Source organism: Enhydra lutris, unplaced genomic scaffold (assembly GCF_002288905.1).
Source record: "Enhydra lutris kenyoni isolate GAN:26980312 unplaced genomic scaffold, ASM228890v2 scaffoldscaffold58, whole genome shotgun sequence".
Classification (NCBI taxonomy): domain Eukaryota; kingdom Metazoa; phylum Chordata; class Mammalia; order Carnivora; family Mustelidae; genus Enhydra; species Enhydra lutris.
In genome coordinates this window covers 2,105,995-2,125,824 of record NW_019154142.1, presented here as the reverse complement: position 1 = coordinate 2,125,824, position 19,830 = coordinate 2,105,995, and the positions used below count along the sequence as shown (strand labels likewise).

At 36.3% G+C, this 19,830-nt stretch overlaps 1 protein-coding gene across 1 annotated transcript in view; it reads right to left on the bottom strand.

Moving 5' to 3' along the window:
- Nucleotides 1-19,830, bottom strand: part of LOC111158330 (heparan sulfate-glucosamine 3-sulfotransferase 5) — a 161,586-nt gene that overhangs the window by 137,041 nt on the left and 4,715 nt on the right. Inside the window, exon 2 of the mRNA XM_022520307.1 lies at nucleotides 14,537-14,722. The gene's annotated coding sequence lies outside the window, so the exon portion shown is untranslated. The remainder of the gene's footprint in view (nucleotides 1-14,536; nucleotides 14,723-19,830) is intronic.

Genomic DNA, 19,830 nt, shown 5'->3' with positions numbered 1-19,830 from the left:
TAGTAACAAAATCTAGGTAACGAAATAGTGAGCTGTGTGCTATGGTAACTTCAAGTTATTATAAAAGTTAGAGGACAAGACTGCTAAACTGTAAGACACAAAACTCTCTTTGCAGATACTGTATCTAAGCCCATCTTCCCCAGGTGCCAAGAGCAGAAATCACTGGAGCTCATCACGGCACAGGGATCCCTGGTGGCCAGCCGGAAGGGTAGATGCAGCCTCAGTCTCAGCATCTAGCATGACTGTTGTCGGATCTCATGAAAAACAGACCTCATCTGTCCTTTGCACTGTGCACAGATCACTGAGCTAAAGTAATTCCTCCCTGCCTCTCTTAACACCTGGGTTTCTGTCCTGTAGCTTTCTGTTGAGAAACTCAAGACAGAGAATGCCAATCTTCCTGCCTGGAACCCTGAATCCCAGCTGGCTTCTTTTCTGGTTCTCCCTACAAGTGACTGATAGTATGTCCTTGAGGCCCCATACCATGATACCACAACTCACCTACTCTTTGGTATCTCCAGTTCCCTGGATTTCCCGAGTGTGATAACCTATCTGGCTCTACTGTGACCACTCCTCTAAGAAACCACAACAAGGCTGAGCTGACAAGTCCGTGCTTTTTTTCATGCTGTCATACCCTATGGTTGCCCTCCTTGGTAATGGAGGCTTCTTCTCCTTTCCTATCAGTTCCTACTGCAAAGTCCTAGCATATTTCAGAATCGTGCCCATTCCCCTTATGACTCAGATAGGCTGTTATTTCACTTTGTTACTCATTTCAAATTATTGTGGTATCTGCCCAAATTGACACTTTCTCATTAGTACTGTAGAGACTGGATCTGTGCTCCCCCCCCGCCCCCCCAACACTGCACTTGTTAGCTTCTGCCTGCCAAAGAGTCCACTCATCTCCTGGGGCCACAGAAGCTTTGCTTTGTTTCGAAGGGACTCTAATTACTGACAGCTGAAATTCCTTAATTTCAGTTCTACCCTGCATTAGCTTCAGATCTTTCACAAAGATCCAGAAATAGCCTCTGACAGGTTCAAGAGAAATTGAACTGATATCTGCTGGGTTTTAACCAGAGCATTGCTGCATAATTTTTCATTTTTCTTTGGAAGGTCTTACCACAAAGGGAAAACATGCCTAGTAGGGTCCCACAGAGGTGTTTTGACATTAGGCTTAATAAAGCATGAAGAACTCATTAATAAATAATGTTCTGCTAGGTTAACAAATAAAGCTGAATGCACTGGCTAGACCCTGGAGTAAATCAAATCATGCATGCAGCCATGCGACTTGTTAACTTGCCATAGCCTCTTCACAATGTCTGGCACAGCCCAATTCAATGAGGCACAAATAAAACCAGCATTCTATGAGGGCATGCACCTTTGGTTATGATGCAGACTGTCATTTTTTTTTTTTTTCCACACTCTGTGGGCCCCATATTGTAAGCAAACCTTCACTGATGTTGATCAGGAGGCATTCCACTGATACATTTAATCTTCGCTAAAAGGAAGGTACCACTCCTCAGCATATCTACCTGACAATAGGCACAGGTATATCCTCCCATCTCATATCCTTTGTCTCATTATCTACAGTGAGCTAGAGAACAGGTTAATGTGTGCACACAGGCTAGTCAAAATGGTTACTGATGAACTCTTTAACAAACCCAGAAAACCTTCACGGGCATCCAGAAACAGAGAAAAGAAACATCCTCCATTTTAAAAAAAGAAGAAAGAAAAAGAAGGCAAGGAAAGGAAAGGGAAAAGGAAAAGGGAAAGGAAAGGGAAAAGGAAAAGGGAAAGGGAAGGGGAAAAGGAAAGGAAACGAAAGGAAAATGAAAAAAGGAAAGAAAGTGCAGTGCTCCTAAGAGCTCTTTTCCTGGATTCTGAAGGTTGTTTTTTAGCTGGAGAGAGATTCCTGTGTCAGTGAAAGCCCTCTCCCACTCCTGCCCACCCCCCCCCACCCCGCCAGCAGTGGTGGGTGGGAGGGAAGCTATGGTACTTCAGGCAGTTGGATTTCTCTTTGGTTCTCTGGTGCTGAAGGCAACTGCCGCTTCACCAAGCTTTTCTCATGATTAAAAGCTGATGGACAGCTGTCAAGTGTCAGCTAAGCATGACTCACTCCAGCTGCTCAACAATCTGGAGGGACACAGTCTCCTGCCCCACACTCGTCTGACGGCGCACATTCACCACTCACGGGTTTAGCTGGAAAGCCAACCACCATGTAACACAATGCAAACATTTCCAGGCACCGTTTGATGAAACAACTTGTTGGGTGGGTTCGATTTCAACTCAAAGGGCTTGCCAACCATGCCCATATGCACGGATTTACACATCTTGCCAGACCTTTTATGTGGTTATGATGACAAAGTCATCGAGTTGCCATTTAAATTCTGCTCCAAAGCTGTAGATTTAAAGCAACCACTATCCTGAGAGCAAAAATATCCCATTAAACGATCTTACTTTAATCTTTTCACAATTCCTGGATGCTTATATATATGTACATAATATGTAGACAGCTGTAGGATGATATAAAGTTATATATTTATAGTTTCTTCATTTCCAAGTTTATGGAAACAAGGAAAATGAAGGAGCGGTCAGGGTTCAAAGTGCTGCATTTCAAGATTTTATTTTTGGGAAGAGAAGCCATGTGGGATAGTAGAAATGGGACTAGTTTATAATAATCGAGCCTTACGCAGTACTTCCATGACTCATCCCCTTTAGCCCCAGTTGTTCTCTGATGCTGGCAACATTACCATCTGCACTTTACATAGAGGAAATTGGGACTTAGCAAATTGAAGGTGTCCAAGGTCACACAGATAGTGAGTAGCAGAACTAGGGATTTAAATTTAGGCAATCTGATTCCAGAGTTCACATATTCTTAATCCACTCATGGATGGCTCCCACCACTCACCAGGGACAAAATGGGAAAACCCCCACCCCGCCCCCAGTTAAAATGAGATGCTTTTCAATGCCAAGGTGCAAAACAAAATCAGAAAGAATATTTTCATTTTATTACCTGAATAAGTAAGCAGCTCTAGCTTCAGTGACAAATGTCTTTGACATTTACTCAGATATATATTGGTTTGAATAATTTCCTTCAGAAAAGAAATAATACTCGAAACCCCAGTGTTGAAAATTTTGATACTTTTGGAAAAGAGGAAAGCTTGGTTGAAAGGGTATGGAGTCTTTCAGTAGGTATTAATTTTGAAAGAATGATGTCATCTCCTGATGTGCTGGGAGTGAGCTGGGATTCACACAGAACACCGTGAAGAAATGGGAAACGGATACCTTGATTAGGCCTAGCCTGAGATGACATTATTTGATCCCTGGTTCGGAATCAACTACCTAACTTGCCTGTGTTGAGTTCAAATCACTAGGAAATACACATGAATGCAACTCTGGGCATAAGCTTTTGTATGCACTGAGCTATTTACATATAAAATACAGAAAGAGAATTTATAATGGCCATCTCAGTCCATATAGAATTCCTAATTATTATTAATTCGGTGTAATCTGACTTCCTTCTTTTGCCTCTGTGTTTTTACTTCCCCAATTAGATTGAAAGCTCTTTGTGGGAGGAAACTGCATTCGGTATTTCTTTGTCACCCTTTGGAAAACAATTCTACTTTCCACAGTAAGTGATTTATTATGCAAGTCTGAACTCTAGACAAAAATGTGTAAATGCAAATGCTCATTCACAATAAATGTGGTGCCTCGAGGCACTATTTCTAGCTTATAAGTATTTGGATATTATATTACACGATATTGTCTGTCAAACCATACTTTCAATCATATTACTTTATTTTTACCAATTTACATAATGTGTGAAAAGACAATGAAAGGCAAAGGTGCATTCAATTTTATTCACCTTAAGAGGCAAACTAAGACACTCTGATCACCTAGGCTTACTTAGAAGGGAAAGCTGGTGCACTAACTCCTTTGGTTATCAGAGAACAATTCATCTAAGAAGTGATTAAAAATGGAAAAAAAAAACCCCACATTCCTTTGGGAAAAGAATATGCAAAAAATGTGGTGCCTTCTAAATCACATAAATATTCATGGAAGGGGGAGAGGAAAAAAGGGATAGACATTTCCAAGGACATCAGTAAAGGCTTCAGACAAAATGAATCCAATCAATCAAAAATAAGCATAAATCAGTTATTTTCACAGTTTCCTCCCTCTTTGGTAATCTGAAATATATTAGCTTTGTGTTTTCTTAAACATACTTTTCTGTTATTGTTGAAAATATTAAACAATTAGTCTAAAAGGCTTAATGCTCGAATACTAATAATCAGCCATCACATTAATAAGAACCAGATGTAGTTTTAAATTATAATTTCCAACTAACTTTACCTATTAGAGAAGACTTTAACTGAATTGTGTTTTGAATATCAGAACAGATAGAAGATCCAGATTTTAGCTTTTTAGTCTTATGGGATTTACAAGTGTACAGTAACAAGTAAAAACTGGGTAAACTGTACAGTTAACTTCATTCGCTATCAGACAAAACCATTAAAACCTTGATAAGTTCACAAGTACTCATTAAGCCTGCTGGACCCTAGGTATTTACAGCTGTTTTTCATAATCATCATCATCAATCATTTAGATCCTTGTACCTACTGCTTTACATGCTTTTTAATTTACTTAAGATTTAAATTATATTGGTTTAATAAATGGGATGCCTGGAAATGCCTATGAAAACTCTATTCTGTGCCTTGAGAAACCCCAATTTTGTCATTATATAAAGCCATGGTTATAGCTTTCATTTCAAGCAAATTTAGAATCTACTTACAAGAACCAAATGTACAACATTTTAAGATGTATTATAATGCTTAAAGTAGAAGCTGTCTTAGAAAATTAACTGATACTGCTTTAATTGTTTATTTTATTTATTATTATTATTATTATTTTTTTGCATATGAAACTCCCTGGGCTTAACAGAAAGAATTTTTAATGCTTTTTTGTTGTGTTTTGAATATATTGCCACCCTGCTCTATTAAATCTACTGGAATTATTTTCCAATCAGTTACATAATTTTCTCTTCTGAGGGTTCATAGAGTTTTCACATGACTCTGTATCATTTCCTAGAGACAGCAAGGGACCTAGGGCCCAGATGCTACTTATACTGTTTTCTAAACTCAGCATTTTACTATTTATAACTTTCTCCTTCCACAATTCACTGAAAAATAATACAGTTGTATTTCATTTGTGCTCTATATACTGATGAATAGGTAAGTAATTTCAAGACTTTATAAATAATTTCACTTATTTTTTTAAAGAAAAACTCTCAAAAGATTATTCTAATTTTTTTTAAGTCACTTCTGGTAGTGGTATAGCAGTTATCAAATATAGGAGGCCATTCTGAGAGCTCAGGCACACTTACAGGTAAGATGACTTTGTGGAATTCAAAGGTATGGTTGGTCAGTGTTCCTTATTTTAAAGGAAACATTATTTTAGTAATAAGCACTGGAAAATCTCAGGTAGAGCGATGTACCTGGAAACATACTTGATTTGGATTTTAAAGAAAGGATTCTGATCCCAGTTCTCCCACTATCTGGCTTCCTGGACATACCATCTAGCCCACACAAATGAAGTCCCTCTTTGGGACTCCGTTTTCACACCTGCAAAGTGTAAGCAGTTGGAATACAATTTCTGGGATCCCTTCCAGCTCAAACAGGCTGTGATGCGAGAGCACTGGTAGTTAGCACTGATAGTATATGAGAATCAACATGAAAATAATTCTTAAAGTGGGATCACAATATGAATAAATTAAAAATGACTATAGGTTATTTCTTTAATTTTTGACATTTTTATTTATTTATTTTTAAGATTTTTATTTATTTAAGACAGAGAGAGAGCAAGAGTACAAGCTGGGGGGTTGGAGGAAAGGCAGAGGAGAAGCAGATTCCCCTCTGAGTAGGGAGCCCAATGCAGGACTCCATCCCAGGACCCCAGGATCATGACCTGAGCCACAGGCAAATTCTTTACTGACAGAGCCACTCAGGCAGCCCTATAGGTTATTTCATTTAAATATGCACTTCAATTTAGAGTTCAATCCTCATTTTTCTGAGACTCAAGTAAGAATCTTATCTCAAGTGTCCATAACTAGATACTTCCAAATTTCCAGATTAATTCTAAAGGTTAATATATTTTTACCTGATGTTTGGATCTTTTTGAACTAATGTGGCATTGCTTAACATCCCTGATAAGAATTATGGTTACAGTGATACCATAATTTAAAATTACTCCATAAATCATAAACTTTCAGGACAAAAGACAAAAAAATTAAATTTAATGTCATTTTGTATTCTTCATCATTTGAACCCTGGAAATTCCACGGCATTACTTGGAGGGCATTTGTTAATTAGATCGCCCATAACAAAACCAGGCAAAGAACTCCAGTGCTAACACTTAGGTAACACACAAGGTTGACTGCTTTAGTTTGGCTTAATGCTAAGGTAAAGCTCTCAAGTGTGAGTGCCCACGCATGGAGGCTTGTCATTAACGTAAGAACATTTGGAAGAGTCATCGAAGAATGATTCTACCCTCCAAGTCTAATCCACATACCTCTGATTTTAAGTCAGCCAGACTGAACATAGAGAAACATCTCCTGAAGAGCTGGTCCTGATACAGAAGTATCAGATGTGGTCCCACTGCCATGCACCCTGTCCTGTCATTACCCCCCTGCCTGTCTTACCTTTTCTTTTCTTCCTTTCAGGCCTTTGTGGAGTCTATATACTATGACATAATTCACTTACTTGTTACAATTCATTAGTGTTGTCTGCATGTCCCCCCCCTCCCAAAATGCCACATTTTGTTCACTAATGCATCTTAAGTCCTAAAACAGCCTGGTACTTAGTAGTCATTAACCAAAGACTCGTTGAATGGAAGAAGAAATGAAGTTTGCATTGGATTATAACCTATCCAGCTACAGGGCCTCATTCTCACTGGAATCACTATACTATGCATAAAAAACAAATACTTTCCAAGCCAGTGTTGTTTATAAATTTCATACTGGGCTTGGCTGGACATTTACTTCCCTTGTTATAAAAAATCAATCCTTAAAGTTGGCAGTGTTGACCAGACCTGAGGAAAATACAGTGGTCACGGCCTCGTGTTTATATACCTTACTCACGAAAGAAGAACAAAGAGTAGAAGAGCAGAGTGAATTACCTGGGCACGAGCATGGAGGTAGAACAGTTTGTGGTTGTAAAATATCGGCTCAGACACTCCTCTCATCTGTTTGGTTTTAGCCAACTTGATGGAACTGACATCTAGAATTTTCTTATTCAGACCAATACCTTAGTAATGTGTGGTTTCCACAGTTCAACTTGCATTTATTACAGATATGGTTATTCTGATATCAGCAGACAAAAGAGGAGAACTGAGCAATCTTTACTATCTCAAACAAAAGTAAGGAAATTTTGGCCCACATAGTTGAGGCTTAGTAGGAAAGAAAAAAAATTAAACTGGAGAAAATTTATGTAAATTAGAAAAAAAAACTCTGCTCTTTAGGAATAAAATGGTATTCTGAAATATAACCACTTCATTTAAATCTTTTTGCTGAACTAATATATCATAAAGGCCACTGTATTACATTTTTATTTTTGAGTTTTTTTCTATTTTTATTTTAATAGGAGTGTCACCTGCTAGCATACATGACATTTCTTCACAATTTTAGGTCAGAAAAAATTAGCTTTTTCCCCCCACCTAATTTTTCATGCTCTACAAAGTCTGCCATCATAAACCACTCTGCATTTATTATAAATAGGTATTACATTAGAAAAGCTGTTTAACTGTACTCCATTTCACTTGTGAGGCAAAGCAGCTTTGCATGGTAACTAAGTTGTGTTGTTGGGACGACGCTTGGAGGCTGTGTTACCCTGGAACTGAAGTTACCTAGATGTGCCCTACTGGACTCAGGAGTCTGTCGAATGAGGGCAGGAAACCTCCTGGAGGAGGATGGGAAGCTATTACAATCTGCATTCCTAAATGGAATGAAAATTTTTGCTCAGCAGAAACCTCTCAATGGCAAAAACTCTGAAATTATATCCTGCTGTTAAGAATACCTGTTGGGGTGGGAGGAAGATGAACAGTCCACTTTTCTTCAAGTCAAATAAGATTAATGTACACATTTACAGTCTTAGTGGAACCTACAGTTTGGTTTGTCTCCCAAAGACAAGCAACTTGAAACTCCCTTATGCTGATAATGAAAAAAATTATTGTCATAGCCAAGTACTTAATTTTTGGTTAATAGGTGGTTTTGTCTTTGACATAGAAATATTTTCTCTTGGAGCGCCTGGGTGGCTCAGTGGGTTAAGCCTCTGCCTTCGGCTCAGGTCATGATCTCAGGGTCCTAGAATCGAGCCCCACATCGGGCTCTCTGCTCAGTAGGGAGCCTGCTTCCCCCTCTCTCTCTGTCTGCCTCTCTGCCTACTTGTGATTTCTGTTTGTCAAATAAATAAATAAAATCTTTAAAAAATATATTTTCTCTTGAAAATAAATTTCAACGCAAGTGTTTTGCTTTATAACAGGGAAGATGACTTTGTGGACTTAGTCCAACACCTAAAATGTGGACTACAGCTACTTCTTGGGATGTTTTTAGAAGTTAGGGCTATTTGCTGAACAAACTCCTATGGTAGCCCTGAAAACTATTATTTATTTGTGATTGTATATGTTCATTATATGAGCATTCACTACGAAGTTCCTCTTTTGTCTTTATTAATGCTTTTTGGCCCTAAATTTCACCTTGGCTTTTCTAAATTTTTAAAGATTTTGTTTTTAAGTAATCTCTAAACCCAACATGGAGTTTGAACCCACAAGCCCAAGGGTCACATTCTTTACTCACTGAGCCAGCCAGGTTCTTCTAAATTTCACTTTTTCTCATATTAAGATTCTAACTCCTAATGTCTTTAGATTGCATTTGCTTACCTTCATTTTCAAATTTTTGAATAACTTTGTTTTGGACCCATCCTTGTATGCAAGCTGAGAATTTAGTTCTGTACTGTGATCTAATAGAAAATAATACTTTCTTTGAAAGAAATAAATGTATTTCCATGTATTAATATGAAGGATATGACAGGATATTTTTTCATAAGATTTTAAGTGTTCTGTTAAAGGTTTTGAAAACCATTATATGGTCTGTTTGCCTTGTTTAATATTTATATATAGTTTCTTGAGCATATTTAATAGGGTGCATATTTTCTTCTAATTTATAACTTTGTAAGTTCACATAATAACCAACATACGGAGTTTGTAATTTCACGTAATAACCTTGATCTTCTACATCTTTAGAATATTTTTCATTCCCTATGATGAGTACAGAGAAGTTCTTTTCTTCTTTCTCCTCCCCATTCTTTTTGGCCCGGTGTTGGACAACAGCATGACTTCTCAGTGTCTTTTTTTTTTTTTGGACTCTTAAAGACTTCTATAACTTGATTTGTCAGGTTTAAAGGATATCCGCTGATGCCTAGATAGCGAGAATAAAGCAATAAGCCAACTTACCGCATGCACCAACTTATTGCTGTTGCGTCCTCCTAATTTTTGTTGGTTGCTTTAGTTCTGTAGGACGTTATACTTGTATGCTCTGTCCCCCTCATCTACATACGTATTTCAGATTTAGTTTTACGGTGACATAGGTTTAATGCTCATGATCGGATTGGTTATTCTGCAGTCACCTCTTGGTTTGATGGACTCTGTCCTCCAACAGTGGCCCCCAGGAGGGCTCACTGATAAGAGCCGTTCCTGAGTTCCTCTATGCTCAGAATATTTGCCTCTTGCTTTTACACTTGAAAGGTAATTTGGCTGGTCATATATGCCTTGGGACCCACCTTCTTTCCTATGATGACAGTAAATTCATGATCTCCCAAGGCATTTTATTTCATTGTTAGATATCTCAACTGTAACCAGGTGAGTTTTGTTTCTTTTTGTAACTTTTGTGAAAATTGGTCTCCTTGAGAACTTCCAAAGAAGCAGCCTGTCTTCCCTGCCACATAAATCCCCAATCTAGGCTGAAAGTACCAAGTCATTGAAGGAGAGTTCTAAAAGCCAAAATGTCTCCAAAAAGCCTTTTTAGTAGACTCAATGATTTGTTACTCAGTAACGAATTACATCTTCCTTGCCCTCCTCCTTGTGTGGTACCCAAGTGCTGTTTTAAAGCAAGTTATAGGCGGCCTGGGTGACTCAGTGGGTTAAGCATCTGCCTTCACCTCAGTTCATGATCTCGGGGTCCTGGGATCGAGCGCCACATCGGGCTCCCAGCACAGCAGGGAGCTTGCTTCTCCTTCTCCCTCTGTTGCTCCCCCTGCTTGTGCTGTCTCTCTCTCTCTTTCAAATAAATAAATAAAATTAAAAAAAAAAAAAGAAACTTCTTAAAAGAAAATAAAACAAGTTAGAGTAATCCTTTCAGAGATAAAAGGGACCACTGGGATCATCTACTGCAAAGGTCTTATTTTAGGATGAAGAAACTAAAGCCCAAGGAAAGGTAGAGAGAGTTCTCTAAGGTCATGCCATTGCTAGGAAGCTGAGCGTGACCTTGAATCCCAGAGAATACCAGGCAAGGGTTCTTTTCCTTTCACCAACTCCTCCAAAAATAGAATGATCAATTTTTGTGTGTGGTGAGAACATTTAAGTTCTTCTCTCTTATGTGAGCTGATGGATATGTTAACTAATCTTACTGTGGTAATCATTTTGCAGTATATATGTGTACCAAATCATCATGTTGTATACCTTAAATGTACATAATGTTATATATCAATTATCTCTCAATAAAGCTAAAAAAGATACAATGATCAAAATTGTTTCCTTGCACCTAAAGAATTTAATGTACGTCCTATGACATACAAAAATCTACCTAATGTCTGGTTGAAAATTATTATTTCATGTCTCATTCTAACTATGTATGGAGTGACTCATGCAGGATAGCTGTACTAGAGAATTTTCAGTGGGTTTATTGTTCATTTACATTACATAATTACATAAATTGTCACTTTCATTTTCTGTTTCTTGAAATTGAGGAACTTCAGATAAATGTAGATTTAGTTTTCTTACCCCAAACTCTCTAAACCATCATTTTAAAATCAAATTACACAGTTTATGCTTAAAACATAAGGGCCAGATTCTATCTTCAAATATACCACCCACTCTCTAACAGCAGAATTTGGCCCTAAAAACCCATTAACAAATATTGTCATTAAACTAAAGAGCTAATTACTTTGGATTCAGACAGAATGAACAAAATCATAGGCCAACCGCAGCTGGTGGTAATAATGGTGAGACTAACCGTATGTTACACTGGAGATTTAAAGAACAAAGACGTATTAACACTAATGTAACCAAACATATAAAATTATCCTCTAAATGGAGAAAGCTATTATAGTGGAAAAATTCTTGAAAGCACATTGGAATTATCTGATACATGAAATAAAGGATAATTCTAAGGAATTAATTGTCATAATTGGAAGTTATCAGTATTTAATGAAGACAGAAACTTGAAAATTTTAGTGTCTTGCAATATCTACAAATGAAGAGTTATATCTAAGAATCATTTTCTCTTATTGGAAGTACTATCCTCACATTTAAATCAGTTTAAACTACAAGATTCAAGAGCTTTGCTTTATGGCTATTTTAAACAAAGGTTATCAGGACTACCTTATAGTTCTATAAAAGTAAATTTCCCAGATAACTGAATATTTTCCCAACCCTTGAAAAATATTTTTAAATTACATTAATAATACATAATTTAGAAAAAGTTTTACATACCCTGAAAAGCAATAAGAATCAAACGAAATTTATCAGTTGAACATAACCATTAATAGTATTTTGCTATATATCATTCCAATTTTTTTCCTATGCATCTGTCACTTTTTTAATAAAAATGGAACTACATTGAAACATGGTAACTTGTTGCTTTCATTTACAGTGTACTATGAGCATTTCGCCCACATCAATAATTATACTTTTACTACATAAATTTTAATGACTTAGCAACTTCTTAAATTGCGAATAATAAACACATTTTAATCTTTTCAGGTATCTCACAAATATCATTATTATACTGTTACTGTTTCATAATAACGCTAACACTCTCCAGAGACTGTTACACAGTAAATCTTTCTCCTGTACGAAATGGCCCCATTGTTGGGGCTCTACTGTTCTAAAGCTGTATCTGACTTTAGCTCTTTTCCTCCTTCGATATCAGAGTTCCATATAAAGCTGACCAAAACTAAAGTAGACCTAACTTGGCTGTTTTCATTTTTAGATTAATGACATGAAAGATTATCTACTGACAATGAAAGTAATTAATGATTTTAAGTTGAATTATATTAATAAGAACTCAGGTATTCTCTTCACTTCTTCAACCTTCATCTTGGATGACAATTTCCTTCTGGCCTTCCTTACCCAAAAAATCATTATTGAAAAACATTTGCTAGGTTTGTCTTGTTAAAGAGTCACACCTTGCCAGACTGATGTTGACTGTTCTTTGTATTAACCTTTTACACAGAAAGCTTGCAAGAGAAAAAAAATGCGATTCTATATGAGGGGACCAGACTAGGAAGAACTTAATGGTCCATTTCTGCTCTAAAACTGTATGCTTCTATTCTTTAACAAAGTTTCTATAATTTATTCTTTTGTTGTATATTTGCCTCCTGAGTATGGAGCCTGTCTCACTCAGGTTTCCTGAAACTACACAGTAAGTTTTCTTTAGGGAGTCACAACTTCAGAAAAATATGCCTGTGATAATGAACGTGACTCACTTGAGGACACTATTTCATTCTCTTTCCACCTGCTCCTCTGCAAAGGAAAAAGGAGAAGAAAAAAAAAAAGGCAGAAGAGTATTTTCTATGTTTCTCTGAAATAAAGGTATTACAGAAGATTTGCACTAAAAGCTTTATTAAATCTTACTTGAGAACTTCTTTGAATCATAAACTTGTATGGTACCTACTTGAGGATTTTACAGTTTGGGTTCTACAAATTTTAGGATTTTATCATCAGATGTGGCAGTGAGAGCATTGTCTATTGAGAACAATACTGACAACAAATGGATGTGAAAATTCATTATTACAGTTAATCTAATTCTGTAATTGTCTAGATTACTTGAAGAAAGTGCTACCTTGTTTTATGCATGTCTATATTCATTTTCTTTGTGTAATACTAATAACTAATATGTGTAGCTAATTGCCACTATGGGGATATACTTTTTTTTATTAGGATTTATTTTTGCCATTTGATATTTTATTGATAAGAAACCCTTTACAATATGAACACATACACACAAAAATTGAGAGAGGGAAAAAAATGTCTATAAGCCTGAAATTCAATTGGAGGATTTTAATTAAAAATCTCACTCTTCACTATGAAATAGGATCATGTTGTACCTTTAAGGAACCATCACAATTTCAGTTCTGAATCTGCATCTACTAATCACTTTTATCACTGGAGCAAAAAAGCAAACTTTACATAAACTTTAAACTGCACATAATAACGAAGAAATTGCTAAATGAGATAAAGAAATATAATAAGGTGATAGTCAAGAAATGTGCATATAACCTGCTATAAAGATATCACATGATTTAGAAGTTTTTATCCACAAAAGACAATGAGTAGCTAATGGTGTGTTAAGCAGATTTGTTCTTTTGAAAATCGAATGCGGAGTTTTCCAAATGAAGAAAAAAAGAAAAAAAAACCTTCAAAAATGAAAAAATGCTTAGCCAACCCTGGTAATTCACTCATTATTTCTGTCTTCTTAGAAAGTTCTTAGAATTGATCCAATAAGTATAAATATCTGAATAAATTAAAACATTACAGAAAATAGAGAACCAGCTAAAGACCGCAATGAGCGCACGCTCACTCTGAAAGCAAGATAGGGACTCCTGGGACTTAGCCCATCATACTGAACTTGAAAAAGGTGTACAGAGAGCACTAACCATTCAGTTTGGGGGATCAAAAAAGGAGCACTAATTTAGCACCTCTGTGCTAAATGTGCTTTCCTTATCTATTCTTGTAGCTGAAGGAAACAAACATAAAAACCCCATTTAATATAAGTTTGGACAATTAGAAGTATATCGTTTTGAATGTCAACTTCAGCATTTCCCAAAGGACCAAGACCCACCTTCATCAGGATCATTTGGGGTGAGTATAAAATGCAGGTTGCTGGGTCACATCTGAGGTGCAGTGCATCTAACTCTCTGCGAAATATGGCCAGGAATCAGAATTTTACAGACCCTCCCCCCATCCATGTGACTGTCACTCACATTACTATTTGAGAGCCACTGCAATTACCACGATTTTTTGTTTGAAACTGATGATCAGTTATCGAAGTTTACCACTGAACCCTGCTTATATTTACACTGATATGACATGTAACAACTTTTACAGTTTACGTTTTATTTTCCCTTCTTGCTGTGGAACTATACATAGATGGCTATTTTCCCCATATTCAGTAACTGCTTTTAACTTTTGTATATTTTGTAAAATATATTAAATATTCACTTTTGATATAATTAAGAGTACATAGCAATGTGATTTCCTTCCAAAATTCACTTACCTTCAAATCTGTATGCTTATTCAGAAAGTTCTGAGCAGATACGATGGAAATTTCCAAGACTATATGCAGTGGATTCTCTAATTTCCACGTATTTCAAGGCTGGCCAACGAGACCCCAGAAGAAGACACCAGAAACGCCATGGAGATGGTAAGACACCAATGCCGGAGCCTCTGGGTACCTGGTTATCTCTGAACAGAACAGAAAAATAAGTAGTCAGTCACCTGAAATTCATAGAGAATCTGCTATGGAGAAGGTTATTTTCAGTAAACTGGCAGTGTTACTAAATTTAAACTTGGCCTGGGTTTGCTGCTCCCTGATTTAGCACAGTTGTCATTTAAAATTTCCCGTCATTGTGAAGGCAGAATTGCACGATGCTACTGCCTGCAGAGGACTCCGGTTGAATTCACGTGGCTTTGGCTTTAATTGACTATTTCTTCTAAACATTGCATCAAGTGGTATTACTAATTTTATTTTTGATATGCAGATGCTAGATTTTGGTGCTGAATTTCTTTCTAAGTCAAGGTTGATGAGTTCTCTTGGAAATACATCCTTACATGAGCCTCTCTCCCACATAAAATGTGATGATACTTTTACAAAATCCCAATGGAATCATCTGGTACTTTTGCTGTATTTTCTCTCACATGCGTAATGCTTGCCAGGATAATTAGACATAAACAAAAATAATATCTTTCTCGTCAATATGTGTTGCCTCCTCAGGGAAACCAAAATTCTAGCAGCATGCTGAATAAGTTAAGCAGACATTGGTAGGGGCTAATGGAAAAAAAGACTAAAACATCTCGTTTTAAAACTGGTAATTGACAGTGCAAATATTCTCCTAAAGAGTAGTGAAAGCAACATATACAGATAAATACAAAGTCAAATACGCAGTGACAAGAGTGTAATACACATGTAAGCATAGAGTACACTACAAAACAAGTTTTTCATAGAAGACATTAATGTTTGGCCACCCAGACACCCTTCCCAACTTTCTTCCTTCTTGCTATATTTCACAAATAGAGAACAGAAAATCATATAAAATGTTCACTTTTCCAGTTCCCTTACTGCTAAGAATGGTTACGTGATTCCATTCTGGCCCATTAGCTAGAAGGAGTATGCTGAGTAAAAAATCCAGGCAAAAATTTGCTTTATCGGAGAGGGAGACAAACCATGAGAGATTCTTAACTATAGGAAACAAACTGAGGGCTGCTGGAGAGGAAGTGGGTGGAGGGATGGGGTAATTGGGTGATGGGCATAAGGAGGGCACATGCATTGGTGGTATATGCAACTGATGAATTACTGAACTCTACATCTGAAACTAATGACGTACTATATGTTAGCTAACTGAATTTAAATAAAAAAAATTTGCTTTACTGATGAGAGATTCCTGTCCCTCCTCTCTATTTCACATAACTGCTTACCCTGAGTGATAAGGATGTGATATTTGCAGGCAGAGCAGTCATCTTATCATCATGATGTAAAACACAATGAAAACCCAGAAAAATGCAAAGATATAAGTCTTCTGTTGATGAGCAGCTGAACCAACACTATTGTTTCTTCTGGAATTCTATTTGTTTTACACTGCTGGGTTTTCCATTGCCTGCTAACAGAATCATTGCAGGTTGACAAAGTGTTGAAAAAACATTTGTTAAAAAGTAAATGCCATTGCTATAATTGAAGTGGTATCTATCTTTTTACATGATTATCTGCAAGTTCTCATTCTGTAGAGTCAAGGACAGCCTTCATTAGGTTGGTTAAGGTTGGAATTTGCCCCCTTTTTTACTTCTAGGAAAGCTGTACATGTGGGGAATAATGGGTCACAGGATGATGGTAACTAATTAGACCAAAATGAAATGGAAAGCCTAGTCTAGAGCTGGGTTTGGAGGAAGAGGGTCTAGTATCATGGATAATAAAAAGATCTCATCTTTGCTTCAGTGCCAAAGCTATCACACTAGTTGAAATCTCAATGGAAGAGTTTGAAATTCCATCAAAAAATTCATTCTTATTATCTTGTGATGTCCTATGGATTCTTTGTTTGAAATACTGTTTCATCCAACACTTCATTACTTCTTTTCATCAACATTTCTTACTCAGTCGCAGTCTGACCTTTTACTATCTCTTTCTTAGACTATTGCTGTAGACTCTTTAACAGATTCTCTTCTTCTTTTTTATTCTTAAACATTCCAGGATGTCCTATAATTACTTTAAGATTTAGCTCCTTAAAACATTTCTTCAGATCCCTCTTCCATTCAAAATCTAAGAGCTCCTTTTGGTCTACTGGATTAAGTCCAAGCTCCTTAAATTGGCATTTAAGTCTCCCCATAATATAGATAAAATTAATAGTAAAATATAGATTCTTCTAGATTTCCTATCTTCCTTCCCCAATACTCCACATGGTTTAGTAGGAGAATATGTCTTCACTGCAGAGGTGCACCCTAAGCAGCTTAAGATAATCTATGTATCTCAATCTTTACCAATAATATTGGGAATAAGCACATGACCTTAAGAGGTTAATGATCTCCATTCTGGGGTCTTCTTTGACCTATTATGTAAAAAACAACTTTTGCTTTTCTTGCTGGACATAAACATGTGATCATGGAACATTTGGAACTACTGGCAACCATCTTGGGATCATGAGAGAACTTGCCAGAACTTAAGTCGGCACCAAAGAAACAGCTGAGAAATAGAAAAAGAGGAGCTGGGACAGAGCATGTTGTTTCACCCCTGGACAGAGTTTTGCTTGTGGGTAGAATACTCTGAACTTCTCAGCTATGTGTGAATTTATAGACTCTTCTTAAAAAATTATTATTATTAAGCCAATCTGGGTTGGTATCCCCTGTTACGCACAACCAACAAGAACTTTGCAATATATTTTTTGTTTTTGCAGCTCTGCCATTTCAATCATATCTACTTCTCTCTTATTTCTATTCTTTCTTTAAGGAGATCCAGCCCTCTTCCTCCATGATACGTTTCCAGATTTTTCTAATTCATAGTGAGAGAACCCTACTGTAAACCACTTTATTTTTCATTGTATGTACTAATAAGAGCCCTCACCAAGAAATATGATGCTATCATTTCCTTATGACTCTCAAATCTTTAGCTTAACATATTTCCCCCTCTTTATCTCCAGACTTTTTACTTCTTAACTGACTAGATGACATCTCAACTTGGATGTCTTGAAGGCTCTGCAAACTGAATCCATCCATAACCAAATCCATAAAACCCTTTCTCTCAAGAACAGCTTTCCTCTAGTTTCCCTATTTTTTTTTTTTTAAATAGCACCGTCAACATCAGTTGGAGAAGCCAAAAACCAACATCTTCAACATTTTAAAACAGACTCAGAGTAGATTTGATTCTTCTTTTCTCCTTCAGCCCCAGGATTTGCGCATCAAGTCCTTTTGATTTATTTCCTAGTTCTCATCTACCTACTCTGTCCCAATTTTCTTTTTATATCACCTCCAAATTCTCTCTCTTGCTCCACCACCATCACCACCACCACTAAGATATTGTTGCCTGCAATGCTGCTTAGATGTCTTCCTTTCTCCCATCTCACATTTTGTTTCCCTCCAATATTTTCTCTTTGGGGTATTTAGAGTGATCTTTTAAAATTACACAGTGGAATATCAATCCCTTGTTTAAAAACCTTCAATGCCTTCCCACTGTTCTTAGGGTAAAGAACAAGGCCACATCACCCAATCCCTACCTAACTCTCCAGCCTCATATCCCTGGAAGACAGTGACCATTTCTGTTTTTAAATACACTCATGTTTTTAAAAACCCGACATTTAGCAGTGTTTGGCACAACAATAAATATTTGTTAAATGGATAATTGCTTTGCGTAACTCTTAAACCATGAACCACACTCTTATTTTTTCTTGTATATTTTATTTTCTGTATTACTTGTAAGTACACTGACGATAAGAAGTGTCATGTTTCTCTGTAACCTACAGCAGAATGCTATGTGAGTAGGAGGGGTTCAGAAGGTATTCAATTACATTGCTATAGATATTTCTACTCTGATTCCTTTTAAAAAGTTTGAAGTTTATCCTCTCACACAATGGATAGTTATCACTTTTCTATAAGATTAAAAATGAATAAGGGGAAATATATTATGTGCAAATAATGGAAGTGAGAAATAGAAAACTTGTTTCTGATCACGATTCTATGGAATTTGCAAAGATTAATTAGAAAGGACCTGTTCTTCTGCATCACATGGAAAATCTTCACATAAGCCCTGAGTTATGTGGACAAACACTCAAACATCATGTCATTTTTCAAATATTTTATATGTTTCTTCAGAAGTCTTTACCTTTGAAAAATATAAGCAAAAATTCAATACTTTAAATAATTAACAGCTGAAGTCTTTTTGGGTAGAGACTAATTTTGAAAAATAGTTACCACAAGTACAAATTAATTCTTAGTTATTGGATATTTATGTGAAAATGCAAAAACAACTTCAGAGATTCAAAGATAGGTATGAAATTTTAGACTATGCTATAAACTGATAATACCCAAAATAAGAGAAATATTTCTTAGGGTAGCCTAAAATGAGAACACACATGAGCAACCCAAAAGCAATGAAACAGGAAGCTTCTGATCTATTCGTTGTGGCTAGATAACGTTTTCCAAGTTGGGGAATGACAAACGAAATTAGGATTGAGGGGATCTAGAAGGAGGAAAGTCCAGGACATAAAAGAGTAGACAATATGAATTTTCTACCTGAAAAAAATTCTTGAGCAGAATTGACCTGTTTCTTAAAAATTAGTTGAAGTTTGCCTAAGGGATATTTATATAAGAGATAATTGCCTTTGGGTTTCTATAGGTCTGTTGTTCAGTTATAAGTATCTTCCAGTTTTCTCAGGATATTGAATCTGTTAGGGAGTTTGTAAAAATTATTTAAAAAAGGAAAGAAATAAGAGAAAAGGAACTTTTTTTCATGGAATGCATTTTGAGAATGACTACAAATAGTTGTCCTAAAAATCAGAGAGCAGGATAGTTTACAGTTTTTCCTCTAGGGTATTAAAAGATATTTTAGGAGAGCAGTGATACATGATTTAATATTTTACTGCTTTTCAAGCAAGATAAGAAATGCTACCAAGGTATAGACATGATTTTTTTTTTTTCTGTAACCTAAGTCCCAAGGGATAGGCTCAGGTGGCACTGTTTATTTTGCTCCTCTTTGATAAATAAAAGGTGAGCTTAACTACATGATGGAAAGACAGAACCTATGCTCTTCTTCTTTACATATGCTGCTTTCCTGTATAAAGGAATAATGATTTTCTTTTTTTTTTTTTTTTT